General features: G+C 45.1%; 1 long non-coding RNA gene across 4 annotated transcripts in view; it reads right to left on the bottom strand.

The window, feature by feature from the left end:
- Positions 1 to 8,183: 8,183 nt before the first annotated feature.
- The window catches only part of LOC139156023 (uncharacterized), a 34,752-nt gene continuing 26,857 nt past the window's right edge, over positions 8,184 to 16,078 (bottom strand). For 3 of the 4 annotated variants that reach the window (XR_011557170.1, XR_011557172.1, XR_011557173.1), the window contains one exon: positions 9,012 to 9,461. This is a non-coding gene — a long non-coding RNA (uncharacterized lncRNA). Of the gene's footprint in view, positions 8,240 to 9,011; positions 9,462 to 16,078 lie in introns of those variants that run through there. The other variant, XR_011557171.1, reaches the window with a different exon arrangement.

Genomic DNA, 16,078 nt, shown 5'->3' with positions numbered 1-16,078 from the left:
TCCTTATTTGGCCATGACATTGTAATACCGTGTTTCCCCCAAAATAAGACATTTATTTATTTATTTATTTATTTGTTTGTTTGTTTGTTTGTTTGTTTGTTTATGTACAGTATTTATTTATTTACTTACTTACTTATTTACTTACTTACCTACTTACTCACTTACTTACTTACTTACTTATTTACTTACTTACCTACTTACTTACCTACCTACCTACTTACTTACTTACTTATTTACTTACTTACCTACTTAATCACTTACTTACTTATTTACTTACTTACTTACCTACTTACTCACTTACTCACTTACTCACTTACTTACTTACCCATTTACTCACTAACTCATTTACTTACTTATTTACTTACTTACTTACCCACTTACTCACTCACTTACTTACTTACTTACTTACTTACTTAATTACTTACTGTCATCAAAAAAGGCACCAGATCTTATTTGGGGGGGGGGACACTCACCTTACTTGCGCATGTCGCCCCCAACTCCTTTTTGCTGTCAGAGACCTAACTCTTACCCTAGCCTTGCTCTAAGACAGTGGTTCTCAAACTTTCTAGTGCCGCAACCCCTTAATACAGTTCCTCATGTTGTGGTGACCCCCAACCATAAGTCTAGCACCAATTGTCCCAACAGAGCTTTAAGCTGATTGGCAGGAAGGTCAGAGAGACACTCCCACTGTAAACGCCTGATTGGTCGGATTGTAAAAATATGTTCCAAGAGACCAGAATAGAAACTTTAGTTCCTAACACCTTGGGAAATTTGTCTTTTCCCGTGGTCTTAGGCGACCCCTGTGAAACGATCATTCGACCCCGATCCCCCCCAAAGGGGTCTTGACCCCTAGGCTCTAAGATCATAGACTACCTTGTGGAAACCACATTTTCCTAGTTATATAAGTGCAGAACTAGAGTTAGGAAGCCACGGGTCTCGGCCATAAAAGAGTCACAATTATTAGAACTGAGGGGGGGGGCTGCTTAAGGGTTCCCCCAAGCCCTCTGTTAAGTTCCAAATGTGGTTTCCAGAAGTCAGCCTGTGATCTTAGAGCAGACAGCTGTTAAACATGGTGAGGAGTCTTCCGTAACACATGCAGGACAAACCAAGTCATGTCTTATTTTGCATTTGTAGGCTATGCCCCTTCCCCCAAGTAGCTGAGGGAAAATATTTGGTAGAGATGGTGTGTGTGGTGTGGTTAGAAACTAGGAGAGTGTCAGTTCTAGTCCCACTTTAGGCTTGAATCAAGCTGGATGGCCTTGGGCCAGTCGGTCTCTCTCTCTCAGCCTTAGGATGTAAGCAATGGCAAATCACTTCTGAAATCTTGCCAAAAAATAACAACAACACCCCCCCCCCCCCCCAAAATGTGGAAACTAGTCCCAACAGCCTCCAGGACTATAGGGCAGTGAGTTCCCAACCTTGGAAGTATTTTTTAATTAATATTTTTGAAAAACCGTGGTATAGACATTTCGCAAAGTTCGAACCCGCGAAAATCGAGGGAACATTGTAGTTCAAAGAATTTCCTATTTGTTCCAGCTACAACCTGCCTAGAAAACCAATAATCTAAAAACCGGTTGTTCCTTCTTAGATGTCTGTCTTTCCTGCCCTGGCTTACCACAGTTTTTTTCATCTGCCCCATCAAAGCAGTCTGTGTTCCCATCACATAGCCAACTCTCCAGGATACACACAGTGTTGCCATCACAACGTAAAGCACAGAGGGGTGTTGGCGTCCAGCAGTTAAGTTCATCAGAGCCATCAGGGCAATGTTGTATCCCATCGCACTGATACTTGTCATGTATACATCTGTGGTCACTCTGGCACTGGAAGACCCCTTCAAGAGAGAGACACATTACAATAAACCCTTATATTCAAGCATTCAGAATTGCAGGTTTCTTTTTTTTTTTCCTTATTAAGCTGATCTCAGCATAGACTATTTACAATGCCAGTTGCCATGTTCAGGAAGAGAAGATTTTAATCTTTTACATAAGTAAATCTGGCTTTGATGCGGACTTATTATTATTATTATTATTATTATTATTATTATTAATAATTAATTTGCATGCCGCCCCTCTCCGCAGACTCGGGGTGGCTTGCAGCAGTGATAAAAACAATATACAATAAACAAATCTAATCTTGAAGGCTAAAATAACAGTTTACATTAAAGACCTAAAACCCCCATTATATAAAAAACATACACACAAACATACGGTACCATACATAAAACTACATAGTCAAGGGGAGATGTCTCATTTCCCCCATGCCTGACGGCAAAGGTGGGTTTTAAGAAGTTTACAAAAAGCAAGGAGGGTGGGGGCAATCCTAATCTCTGGGGGGAGTTTGGTTCCAGAGGATTTAGCCACATGTATCAAGATTGTCTATTTCATTAGGTTAAGAGTTGCTCTGTTTGCTCGTAACAGTGCATATGATGCAGTATTTGGTTTATTTAATCATTACTTAAGTCATTCCCCATTTAAACCCCCTGGCAATACCTGGAACAGATACATCATCTTGGGGACTATCATCATTTTTAATTTTCTTATTTTAGCCAATCTCCTTAACCTTTTCTCTTTCCAGGTCCTCATCTGTTTTAACATTCTCCTCCATATCTGTCTATAATTAAACTCCACAATTTTTCCTGGATTACTCAATAACCAAATCCCAAATATTTCATTTTCTTTAGTCCCAACTTCAACCCTGATTCCTTAGAAACATAAAAGATTGAGGGCAGCAAAAGACCTCATGGTCCATCTAGTCTGCCCTTACACTATTTCCTATATTTTATCTTACAATGGATATATGTTTATCCCAGGCATGTTTAAATTCAGTTACTGTGGATTTACCAACCACGTCTGCTGGAAGTTTGTTCCAAGCATCGCTACTCTTTCAGTAAAATAATATTTTCTCACATTGCTTTTGATCTTTCCCCCAACTAACCTCAGATTGTGTCCCCTTGTTCTTGTGTTCACTTTCCTATTAAAACACTTCCCTCCTGAACCTTATTTAACCCTTTAACATATTTAAATGTTTCTATCATGTCCCCCCTTTTCCTTATGTCCTCCAGACTATACAGATTGAGTTCATTAAGTCTTTCCTGATACGTTTTATACTTAAGACCTTCCACCATTCTTGTAGCCCGTTTTTGGACCCGTTCAATTTTATCAGTATCTTTTTGTAGGTGAGGTCTCCAGAACTGAACATAGTATTCCAAATGTGGTCTCACCAGGGGATATAAGGGGATCATAATCTCCCTCTTCCTGCTTGTTATACCTCTAGCTATGCAGCCAAGCATTCTACTTTCTTTCCCTACCACCTGACTGCACTGTTCACCCATTTTGAGACTGTCAGAAATCACTACCCCTAAATCCTTCTCTTCTGAAGTTTTTGCTAACACAGAACTGCCAATACAATACTCAGACTGAGGATTCCTTTTCCTTCTTGATTTCTATCTGCTCTCTCCCATTTAACAGACTTCTGGGAGTCCACATGTACCATATTTTTCAGAGTATAAGATGCACTGGAATATAAGATGCATCTTAGTTTTGGGCGAGGAAAATAAGGGGGGAAATCTGCATCTACCAGGTATTCATCTGGCTAGCATCCTTGATCTGACCAGCTTCAGCACATTATTTCATCCCCTAGTTAGGGCTGGAAAAATCCTTCTTTAGGGAGAGTAACAATGAAAAAGATCTGGGAAGATCGTTAGCACCGCTTTAGGGCTGGGGGGGAAAAGCTCCCCCCCCCCAAAAAAGCTACATTCAGAGTATCAGGCTCTTTTAGGAAGGAAAAAAGTGCATCTTATTCTCTGAAACATTGGAACATCATCTTTCGGCTGTGGAGAGGAGGGTGTTTGCCCAGGTTCACCTGATGCACCAGTTACAGCCCTACCTGGACAGCGAGTCATTGCTCACAGTCACTCATGCCCTCGTCACCTCGAGGTTCGATTACTGCAACGCTCTCTACATGAGACTACCTTTGAAAAGTGTTGGGAAAATTCAGATCGTGCAGAACGCAGCCGCAAGGGCCATCGTGGGGCTTCCAAGATTCGCCCACGTTTCCTCAACACTCCGTGGCTTGCATTGGCTGCCAATCAGTTTCCGGTCACAATTCAAAGTGTTGGTCATGACCTTTAAAGCCCTACATGGCATTGGACCAGATTACCTCTGGAACTGCCTGCTACCGCACGAATCCCAGCGACCACAGAGTTGGTCTTCTCCACAGAAATATGCAGAAAACTAAACCGTAAAAATGGAAGACACCACTAGTAGAAAGCAGAAGAAACTACTCAGACCCAAGATTCTTCAGCAGACATAGACCTAAAGATCTAGAATCTGTGGGAATTAGCCTTGTTTCACAAGATAATATTCTCCTTCTTGCCAGGTGTTTCTCCCAGCTCGTTATTGACCAAAACAATATTTTTGCAGTTCCACTGCTATCTCCTAAGTCACATTGCCGCCACCATCTCCTACTTCCTACCTTGTTGTCATTCCGGAATTGAGGTGATGAGTGATATTAATGTGCCATGGATAATATAAAACAGCTTTCTGCCTTCCTTCTGTAATAAGGATTCCTTAGAGAGGTCAAACTGTTAATAGTGGCTGTACCAGCTTTTAACTGACGTTAGGCTAACTCAGCAAGGTGAGAGAGAGAATAGCGTTTCCACCCATTCTGGGTCCTGCCCATCCCTGTGTAGCCCAGTCTCCTAGAGTTCCACATTCCCTGCAGGCTTTTCACAGCCACCTATCAACTCACCTCTGGAGGTTCATGTAGATTATTTTTCCTCCTTCTGTTGCAGCTCCTGGGGAAGGAAGGAAAGGCTGTTATTAGTACCAGTTTGCTCTTTCTGTACTTGCCCTCTGCTCTTCCCACGTCGCATATTCGACTCCTTCCTATCTGAGGGGCTCATCTTCTGGCATTGTTTTGATGCTTTTCTTGGGGTTTTCTTACTAAGGATACTGGAGAAGGCTGCCATTTCCTTCTCCAGTAGACCACATTGTGCCACCATCCCCCCACTAGGACCTGTCTGATTGGGTGGCCCTGCACAGCATAGCTCATTGCTTCATTGAGCTTCGCAAGGCAAAACATTGATCCCTGAAGAGGGTAAAAGGGGTAAAATACATACCTCTAATTCCTGGAGGAGGCACTCCAAGCTGTCCGGGGTGTCCTCCTCCAGGCTGGCCAAACCGGCCAAACTGTCCTGGGAAGAATCCTGTGGACGACAATGATCACATTCTCCATTAAGGACACCAGTCCCTGCTGATTTGTGGCAAAGGAGCCATTGGCACCAGAGCTTGGGGGCATGTGGCTAACCTAAGTACTTTCTCCCAAGGGCCGGGTGTCCCCCTGCTCCGCTGCCCAGAGCGCTCCAGCACAGCTCATTCAGGTGAGGAGAACTAACAAGGGGGACACCACCCCTCCCCAACTGAGAAGACTTTGTCTTACTTACCCAAGGACTGGAGGATCTCTCCCATGAGGCCAGGTCCAGGCTGCTCCCTGACCTCACTTCAGCGGACATTGCATCCTGCAAATGAAGATACGGAGGCTAAATCCTAAACTTTCTGCGTCCCAGTAAGATTGAGAAAGGACAGGGTGCATCAGGCCCTATGGGCCAACAGCAAGCCTTAAGGTTAGGGCGATGCCTTCAGTCCTGATGGGAGGGGGAGAAAGTTTTTGCAAGCCTTAAGCTTAGAAGGATATCTACCATAATTACTCCCCCTCCCATCAGGAGTCAAGGCATCGCCGAAACCCTAACGCTCACCCTCTGCCCCCCTACCAAAGGTTTCTTACCTCCGAGGGCTCTCGACCCCAGATTGTATGGATCGACACTCTGGGGGAAGAAAACAAAGGGGACAAAGATCAAAAGCAGCCATGGCCCATTTTGCAAAAGTGGCCATGTGGAGGCTCCCAGAGCCCTTCCAGCTGGCCTGCCAAGGGGTTTGGCCTGCCAGTGGGGCTGCCCTGTGTCACCTGTCCTTTGACACAAGCAGCAGCAGCAGAAGCAGAGACGCCTCCCCTCTGCACGTTTTTTTACCTACCCTGAACCCTGGCTGGTTTGTCCATCCTGTGGGTTCTGAAATGAGAAGGCAAATATATCTATTGGCATAATTTCTTGGCAGGATGTCTGCCATTACAGTGGGGAGGGGGTCTTATCAGTGGCCTTACCAGTTCCTCAATCGACTCTACAATAGGGGAGAGCCCTGGAGTAAACCTGCTGGGTATCTCCATCCTGGGGAGAGAACGAAGGGCCTGAGTCATTCTTCCGTTGGCCAAAGTAGAGGCAGAGGGTAGAGATGCCTCCCCTCTTGTAAACCTTACTCCTAGCCACCTTCTTGGGGGCTTCAGAGTCCCTCAACTGAGAGGACACTCACCCCACGAAGGGCAGGTCCCTGCCGGACTTTATTCCACTGGGGGTCCTGGCAGCCCCAGCCATCGACACCTGCAAGTAAAAAAAATCCAAAGAGCTCTTCTTCAGTTTTCTAGGCTGGCCTAGTTCCCCCCAGCGGGATTTCCACCCTTCCCCCACCCAGATTTGAGGAATGGCCACCCACTGGCCACGTTGCGGTACCGTACTTACCCCAGGAATTATGTTATCTCTTCCTCCTCCTCCTCCTCTTCCTCCTCCTCCTCTTCCTCCTCCTCCTCTTCCTCCTCCTCCTCCTCCTCCTCCTCCTCTTCCTCCTCCTCCTCCTCCTCCTCCTCCTCTTCCTCCTCCTCCTCCTCCTCCTCCTTCAGTGCTGCCCAAAAGAAGAAGGTGGCATGTGAAAAACATCCATCTCTAGCTGAGCCTCTCCTTTCTCATCCTGGCCTGTCAGCCTGCCCATCTTTTTGCCCCTGAAGGCCCCTCTGCATGAAAGCCATTTTGGGGAGAGGATCTTACAGACTCTGCAGACCTCCAGTGGTGCCTAGAGATGGGCAGCAACCACCACGGGGTGGAAGGCCGTTCTACCAATAAAAATGAATCTGCGTGCACAGCTTCAGCTGACCAGCGGCAGTCACTTCCGGGATTACAGATCCGGTAATCCTGGAAGTGACTTTACATTTTTAAATTTTAATTTAATTTTTATTTTTTTCAAAAAAAGATATCGACATGCTCTGGGAGTGATTGACGAGCCAGCAGTTTGCTGTTTTGCTGGTTCTACAATCAACCTGCCCACTTCGTCTCTCCCTATATAGAGAGTGGAGGTCTCACAGAATCGTCTATGGGGAAGCTTTGATTGTGGTGGTTCCTATCGTAGCTCAGAGCGAATAAAGCGTTTCGCTTCTCTGGGCACGTGGACAAAGAAGCTTCTCCCACCGCCAAGAGAAAGGAAAGGCTTTATTCACTCTGGGCAGTACAGAGCGAATAAAGTCCAGGCTACAGGCTGCTTTGTGCATGCCCAACAGCGAGGAAGCAAGCAGCAGGGAGAAAGGGAAGGGCTAGGCAGGAAACATAATATTGAATTTGGTTTACTTATTGTCTGACAATTGCATTAATAGGAAGACAAAAGTACCCGGTTCTAGAGCTCCCAGGGCACTTTCCTCCCCCCCCCCCATTATCTTTCATGGGAGGGATTTTTTTTTTTTTTAAACTATTAGGAAGGAAAAGATAATGTGCTCCTTGTATTCCGATTAGCATAAGCCTATGAAACTTGTCTGTCAGAAATAATTCATTTCATCCCTTCCTGAAACCCAACCTTCATCAGTTTGAAGAAATCATATAGAACAGTGATGGCAAACCACAAAATCCATATGTCACCATGGGGCCTGGGTTGTTTCCATTCACAAACGGGATTTTGGAGGTGCAGGCATAGACTCCTGGTAAGGAGTGCATGTCCCTTTCCTCCACTTGTTTTTCCCAACATGTAACTTTGGTTTTCATCCTGACCATCTGCCCCCTCACGCAATGCCCTTAGGACAGTGGTTCCCAACCTTTCTTTCACCATACCCCACCTAAGCATCTCTAAAATTGTGACCCCCCTGACATATAATTGTTACTATTCAAAAGTGAACTCCTCAGCCAAAGGAAGCCTAAAAGGCCATTAACTTGGTTTAAACAAGGTTCCAATCGCTCCCATTAAAAATCAAATTGCCCCCCTGTAGGGCGTGGGCCCCACGTTGGGAACCATGGCCTTAGTAAAAATTTTGGCTGCCCTATCCTAGTGTTGTCCCACCATGGACAGGGTTTAAGGAGAATGGGGAGGTGGTACCTGGCAAGCTCTCCTCCTACGCAACAGCAAAAGCTCTTGAAAAGTTTCCAAACTCTCTGTGAAAAAAAATAGACATGTTAGAAGAGTTGGGAAGCATGAACTTCCTCCCCTACTGCCAGATTCCTCCCATTTGAGATATCAACACTTACCCTGCAGTACATTCTGACCGCCATTCTCCTACTTTCCCCCAGTCAGAATGCTCTGGGCAGGGGCTTTTCAGGGCAGCTGACAATCTGGTTCCCTTGGCAACAGGTAACCAATGGCCATTGTCTACACTAGGAGAGCAGCTCACCTGGGTCTAGGGGAGGCCAGTGGCTGACACACACACACACACACACACACACACACACACACACACACATAAAGCAACTTCATTTGAGCCAAAGGTTGAAAGGTCTTTATTGGGTTCATGCTAGAATTGTGGCGCACCTAGGTTTGAAGACAAAATTTGCTTTAGAGCACGCGAGTTGATTGCATACTATATGTCTACAGTTTTTAAAAAACAGCACATTTCCCTAAAATTGCTGCCTTCAGTTAGCTGTAGGTTGATCCTGGGGGAGGGGGTGGGGGAGATTTGGTTTAAGGCATTGTAGCTAGGTGTTGCACAAATGCTGTAGAGCAGGGGTATCAAATTCATATCATCACGGCACTGCCACATGATATATTGGGACTTTCCCCCCTCTTTCCAGCTCAAGGTCTGTGAGTTTGACAGCCTTGCTCTAGAGCAGTGTTTCCCAACCTTGGCATCTTGAAGAGATCTGGACTTCAACTCCCAGAATTCCCCAGCCAGTGAATGCTGGCTGGGGAATTCTGGGAGTTGAAGTCCAGATCTCTTCAAGTTGCCAAGGTTGGGAAACACTGCTCTAGACTAGAGCATTCTTTTCCTTTGAATCCAAAGCATTGTACAATCTTAATTCACATGCCAGGCTGAATAATTACATAGTTTGGAGAAGAGGTTAATTAGTGTTGAATACTAACATATTCCCTTGATTTCTAGATAACACCAATGCATGTTTACCTGGAGTGTGCAGCCACATTTGTCTTTTGTCACCAGTTCATTCCAAAGGCTACAAATGCGCCTGTCCAACGGATACTTTTCTCCTACCTTCTGGTGAATGTGGAGGTAGGTCTATAATTCTTGGATGCAACTGGAAGACTATAAGTCCCTGGAAGATTGGTGGAAACTCTCTTGACCTTTTAAGTATTAGTTTTGAGATTTGTACAAGCCTCATATTTTAGACGTCAGCTGTTGTGATGCAGATATTAAATATACTTTAACTGTTAAACAGAGAAGAGATAGATTTATTTATTTAATGATTTGATTTGATTTGATTTGATTTGTATGCCGCTCCTCTCCATGGACTCGGGGCGGCTAGCAACAGTGATAAAAAACAGCATGTAACAATCCAATACTAAAACAACTAAAAACCCTTATTATAAAACCAAACATACAAACATACCATGCATAAATTGTAGAAGCCTAGAGGGAAAGAATATCTCAGTTCCCCCATGCCTGACAGCAGAGGTGGGTTTTAAGGAGCTTACGAAAGGCAAGGAAGGTGGGCGCCATTCTAATCTCTGGGGGGAGTTGGTTCCAGAGGGCCGGGGCCACCACAGAGAAGGCTCTTCCCCTGGGTCCCGCCAAATGACATTGTTTAGTTGACGGGACTCGGATTAATGATGGTTTGGGTAGGCACCTATCATATCCAATTGCAGTTTTGATCCCCTGAGCCTGCTTTGTCCTCCATTATCTTAATACAGTATATCAAAATCCAATGGCAATAAGGTTAGTAGCTAGTCCTTGCCAGCTGTCATAAGACTTAAAGCAGACCTTTAAACAAATACAAATAAACAGCTAGAATATGTTTATCCATGTATTAATTTCTTTTGACAAAACAATTTTCAAGTCCTCTGAAGAATAGCTTATAACTAGAAACCAGGCCATTATGTGTACAGTGATCCCCCGGTTATTGCGTCCCCGACCATTGCGAACAGGGTAATTTGCGATTTTTCAACCCGGAAGTAAACAACACCATCTGCGCATGCGTGCCCTTTTTCTTTCTATGGCCACGCATGCGTAGATGGTGGAGTTTGCCGGGCAGATCAGCTGCTGGGCGGCTTCCCTGGGTCTTCCCCTCTTGCCGGGGTTTCCCCTTTGCGTGGGCGGCGGGGAAACCCCAGCCCCGCTTCCCAGCTGAGTGGCGCGAGCAACGGCGTGGGCGGGCGAAGGGCGGGCGGCGCTGGCTTCCCCTCAGGAGACGCGCCTGAGTGGCCTTTTTGCTGTTCCTATGCGGGGGAAAGGCCGCTAGCCGGCTTTCGGAGCTCCTCCGGCGTCACCCGGCTTCTGGTAGAAGCCTTCTCTCTTTTTTTTCTTGCGGCGAGCCCGAGCCGTTCCTCTCTCGACCGCAGCCGAGCTTCCCTCGGCCCCCTTTGGCCCCATCGCCTCCTCCCCGCCTGCGAGACTCTTCTTCTCCGGCTTTCGGAGCTCCTCCGCCGTCACCCGGCTTCTGGCAAAAGCCTTCTCTCTTTTTTTTCATGCGCTTGGCGAGGAAAAGCAGGCGGGGAGGAGGCGACGGGGCCAAAGGGGGCCGAGGGAAGCTCGGCTGCGGTCAAGAGAGGAACGGCTTGGGCTCGCCGCAAGAAAAAAAAGAGAGAAGGCTTCTACCAGAAGCCGGGTGATGCCGGAGGAGCTCCGAAAGCACGAGCGATGGCCGGACGAGCGGCGGCCGCACCAGCAGCGGCGGCACGAGCGGCGGCGGCACCGCCGGTGAGGGAAGCCAAGCCGGCCAGGCTCAGCGGATCAAGCCCGGCTCCTCTCGGCCCAGCATCCTGGGCCAAGCGTCTGCCTTCCGTCACTGAGCCTGGCTCGCCTGGAAGATCGTAGCGTGCGTTGGCTGCAGCGGCGGGGGAAGCCAAGCCGGCAGCAATGTCGCCGCCGCTGCAGCCAACGCGCGCTACGATCTTCCGGGCGAGCCAGGCTCAGTGACGGAAGGCAGCCGCTTGGCCCGGGATGCTGGGCCGAGAGGAGCCGGGCTTGATCCGCTGAGCCTGGCTGGCCCGGAAGATGGCAGCGCGTGTTGCCTGCGCCAGGGCGAACTTCTGCGCTTGGCTTGAGGGCTCAGTTGGGAAGGCGCGCGGGTGTTTTAAAACGTCCCCGCCGACATGGGGGGCTCGCTAGCACCCCCCCCGAACCCCCAACCCGGGTTAGGGGGGTGCTAGCGAGCCCCCCATGTCGGCGGTGACGTTTTAAAACACCCGCGCCGCCCCCAATCTTCGGCTCCTCGCTAGCGCTGCAGAAGTAAAAACACCATCTGCACATGCGCAGATGGTGTTTTTACTTCCGCAGCGCTACTTCGCGAAAACCTGCTCGTTGCGGGGGGTCCTGGAACGGAACCCTCGCAACGAGCGGGGGATCACTGTATTGTCTCCATTCAAGGAAGCACTAATGTCAGCTATTGATATAGGAAGCCTAAAGCTACTGTGATTCTTAGGTGCAATGTTAAGTGGCTGTTCTTGGTGCTTGAATGAGTGGTGAAGTTAGTATCCAGAGTGATAATTCTTCATATGTGTACTTTGACAGAATTGAGAGTTGTGAGTAAAGGTAATAACATTGATGTGGTGGTGCATCTTGGCACAAATGATTTGTCCCAGAGAAATGTCAATGTAGTAAAAAGAGATTTTCAATGTCTAAGTGTGGAGCTGGGTAAAATAGCAGATTCAGTGACTTTCTCAGAGGTGTTACCGGTTTGTGGCCAAGAGGATAAAACAACGTGTATCATAGAGTTTAATGTGTGGTTAAAGCAGTGGTGTAAAGCTGAAGGTTTTGGCTATGTAAGTCATGATGTCAGTAGGTGGTCTAATAGGGAGTTGTTTAAGAGGGATGGTTTGCATCCATCATACAGAGGTACCCAGGTACTCGGTGAGGAATTCAGAACTTTTTTGGACAGGCATTTAAACTAGGTAAAGGGGACAGAGATGTAACTGATGTGGGTGATTTCTGTCCCCGACCAATGAGGATAAAGCAGTTTTTGGAAGCTTATGAAAAGGGAGCTGCAAATAAAATAGATGTAGTTGTTGATGATAAGGGGCAAACTAATAATGAAAATAATGTTCTTCGTGTAATGTGCACGAATGCTCGAAGCTTGAGCAACAAGCTCTGTGAATTAATGGCCATAATATCTAGAGATAATTTGGACCTGGTTGCCATAACTGAGACATGGTTTAAGGATTCTAATGAATGGGAAATATCCACACCATGATATACACTGTATAGGAAGGATAGAATAGAGAGAAGGGGAGGTGGAGTAGCCATTTATGTTAAAGAAACTCTAAAAACAACACTAATTCAAAATACATGTCAAGATCTAGTGACCCTCTGGATTTGCATGCAAAATAAAGACGGTTCTGTCATTAGAATTGGGGTGATCTATAGGCCTCCAGGGCAATCTGAGGAATATGACAACAAGATGGTGGATGAAATTACCCAAATGGCAGTAAAGGGAGATATTGTGGTTATGGGTGATTTCAACATGCCTGATGTTGACTGGAATATCCCCAGTGCCCTTACAAGCAAAAGTAAGAATATAGTAGAGGCCTTTACAGGAGCAGCTCTGGCACAGCTGGTTAAGACACCAACTAGAGGGGAGAATATTCTAGATTTAGTTTTTACGAATGGGAATTGGGTTTCAGATGTCAAGGTGGGAGAAAATTTAGGTTGCAGTGACCATCTATGTTTGTGGTTTGATGTAAAAACTCATTGTGAGCAATCCTATAATGCAAACAAAGTATTGGATTTCAGAAAAACAAATTTTAATGCAATGGGGGAATATTTAGATAATGAATTAAAGGGGAGGGATAAAATGGCAGGAGCGAGCACCCAGTGGACTGTATTTAAAAAGGCCATCTTAAAAGCCACTGGACTGTATGTAAGACAAATAACTAAAGGTAAAAGGAAGAAGAAACCGCTATGGTTTAGCAATGATGTAAGGACTATAGTCAATGAAAAAAAGGCTGCCTATAGGAGGTATAAAGAGTCTGGAAGTATAGCTGATAGGGAGGTGTATAAAATGAGACAGAAGGAGGCGAAACAGATAATATATGCTGCTAAAGCCTCAAAAGAGGAAGAAATTGCCAAATCTCTAAAGAAGGGGGATAAAACCTTCTTCAGATATATTAGTGATAAGAAGAAGAAAAACTGCGGCATCACGAAGCTTAGTACCGGGAAAAATACATGCATTAATGGGAATAAGGAGATCGCTGACCATTTCAATAGCTACTTCTGTTCAGTTTTCTCAAAAGACACCTTACAAAATAATACTATAGAGGGATATAGCATTGCCTCCAACTGTACGGATTCAGCTCCAGTGATCTTAGAAGCCGATGTCTTAGAAGAACTTGAACGATTAAAGATAAATAAGGCAATGGGTCCAGATGGCATCCACCCCAGAGTTCTTAAAGAACTCAGATCTGTCATTGCTACCCCCCTGACTGATTTGTTTAACCAATCCTTGTTAACAGGAGATGTTCCTGAGGATTGGAGAATGGCAAGTGTTGTGCCTATCCACAAGAAGGGCAGTAGAGAAGAAGCTGGTAACTACAGGCCAGTTAGCTTGACATCAGTTGTCGTTAAAATGATGGAGACTCTACTGAAAAAGAGGATAAATCAGCACCTAAAAAACAATAACTTATTGGACCCAAATCAGCATGGCTTTACTGAAGGCAAATCATGTCAGACTAATCTCATTGATTTCTTTGACTATGTCACAAAGGTGTTGGATGAAGGTGGTGCCGTGGATATTGCCTACCTGGACTTCAGCAAAGCCTTTGATACGGTTCCACATAAAGAGCTGATAGATAAATTAGTGAAGATTGGACTTAATCCCTGGATAGTTCAATGGATTTGCAGCTGGCTGAAGCATAGACACCAGAGGGTTGTTGTGAATGGCGAGTATTCTGAGCAGAGTCAGGTTACAAGCGGTGTGCCACAAGGGTCTGTTCTGGGTCCTATTCTTTTTAATATGTTTGTGAGTGACATAGGGGAAGGTCTGGTAGGGAAGGTTTGCCTATTTGCCGATGACTCTAAAGTGTGCAATAGGGTTGATATTACTGGAGGCGTCGGCAATATGGTAAATGATTTAGCTTTACTAGATAAATGGTCAAAGCAATGGAAACTGCAGTTTAATGTTTCCAAATGTAAAATAATGCACTTGGGGAAAAGGAATCCTCAATCTGACTATTGTATTGGCAGTTCTGTGTTAGCAAATACTGTACTTCAAAAGAAAAGGATTTAGGCGTAGTGATTTCTGACAGTCTCAAAATGGGTGAACAGTGCAGTCAGGCAGTAGGGAAAGCAAGTAGGATGCTTGGCTGCATAGCTAGAGGTATAACAAGCAGGAAGAGGGAGATTATGATCCCGCTATATAGAATGCTGGTGAGACCACATTTGGAATACTGTGTTCAGTTCTGGAGACCTCACCTACAAAAAGATATTGACAAAATTGAACGGGTCCAAAAACGGGCTACAAGAATGGTGGAAGGTCTTAAGTATAAAACGTATCAGGAAAGACTTAATGAACTCAATCTGTATAGTCTGGAGGACAGAAGGAAAAGGGGGGACATGATCGAAACATTTAAATATATTAAAGGGTTAAATAAGGTCCAGGAGGGAAGTGTTTTTAATAGGAAAGTGAACACAAGAACAAGGGGACACAATCTGAGGTTAGTTGGGGGAAAGATCAAAAGCAACATGAGAAAATATTATTTTACTGAAAGAGTAGTAGATCCTTGGAACAAACTTCCAGCAGACGTGGTAGATAAATCCACAGTAACTGAATTTAAACATGCCTGGGATAAACATATATCCATCCTAAGATAAAATACAGAAAATAGTATAAGGGCAGACTAGATGGACCATGGGGTCTTTTTCTGCCGTCAGACTTCTATGTTTCTATGTTTCTATGTATTCTACCGACCATGAAATTTTCCAAGTGCATATTGGACCAGAAGGCGTAGTTCAGGAGCAACAACCCCTGATACCTGAATGGCCAGAAATAATCTATTTTCAGGACATGGATTGGAAAAGAGGATTCCTCTACTGGATTGATGATAAAGGAGAACTGATGCGCTACAATATAGCAACCAAGACAAAATTAATAATTCCTACAAACTCACCAGGTGAAACACCATCTCAATGTCTTTTTGTAGTGTGGTCACCAAAACTGGACACACTACTCTAGGTGTAGTCTACCCAAGGCTTTGTAGAGTGGTATTATACTTTTGTATCTATACTGTTTGTTTTAATATTTCCTATGAATGAAACATTTTTAGGGCAAAGAAGAAAATATAGCCTCCTTATTAGGAATTTAATTGAAGAATTAAAAAAATCAAAATAGGCATAAAAACTTTGAACTAAACACACAGACATTATCTCCCACTGGCAGGATTGGAATATGGAGACTTGGAGTAGGAATCATTGCACTGTAGAATAGTAATTGTAGAGAGAAACCTGAGACCATATTGGTCCCAAGCACCACAGTCCTTATCATTGAGCCAGACTTGAAAATTACAGAAAGGTTCTATTTAAGATATCTACAAATAACTGTTAGACTCTAAAATGATTTGGAGGTGAGGGTGTCAAGACCTATTCCAGTTTTAGATGAAACAAAGGAAAGGGCAGCAGCAGGGGTGAAATTCAGTAGGTTTTGACAGGTTCTAGAGAACCCGGTAATGGAAACTTTGAATAGTTTGGAGAACCAGCAAATACCATCTGGCTAGCCGCAGTGTGGGGAGGGACTGGAGATTTTGCAATGTCCTTCCCCTGCCATGCCCACCAAGCCCCATTTTGAATTCATTCATTCATTCATTCATTCATTCATTCATTCATTCATTCATTCATT

Source organism: Erythrolamprus reginae, unplaced genomic scaffold (genome assembly GCF_031021105.1).
Source record: "Erythrolamprus reginae isolate rEryReg1 unplaced genomic scaffold, rEryReg1.hap1 scaffold_231, whole genome shotgun sequence".
In the NCBI taxonomy this organism is placed as follows: domain Eukaryota; kingdom Metazoa; phylum Chordata; class Lepidosauria; order Squamata; family Dipsadidae; genus Erythrolamprus; species Erythrolamprus reginae.
This window is presented reverse-complemented; position numbering and strand designations above follow the sequence as displayed.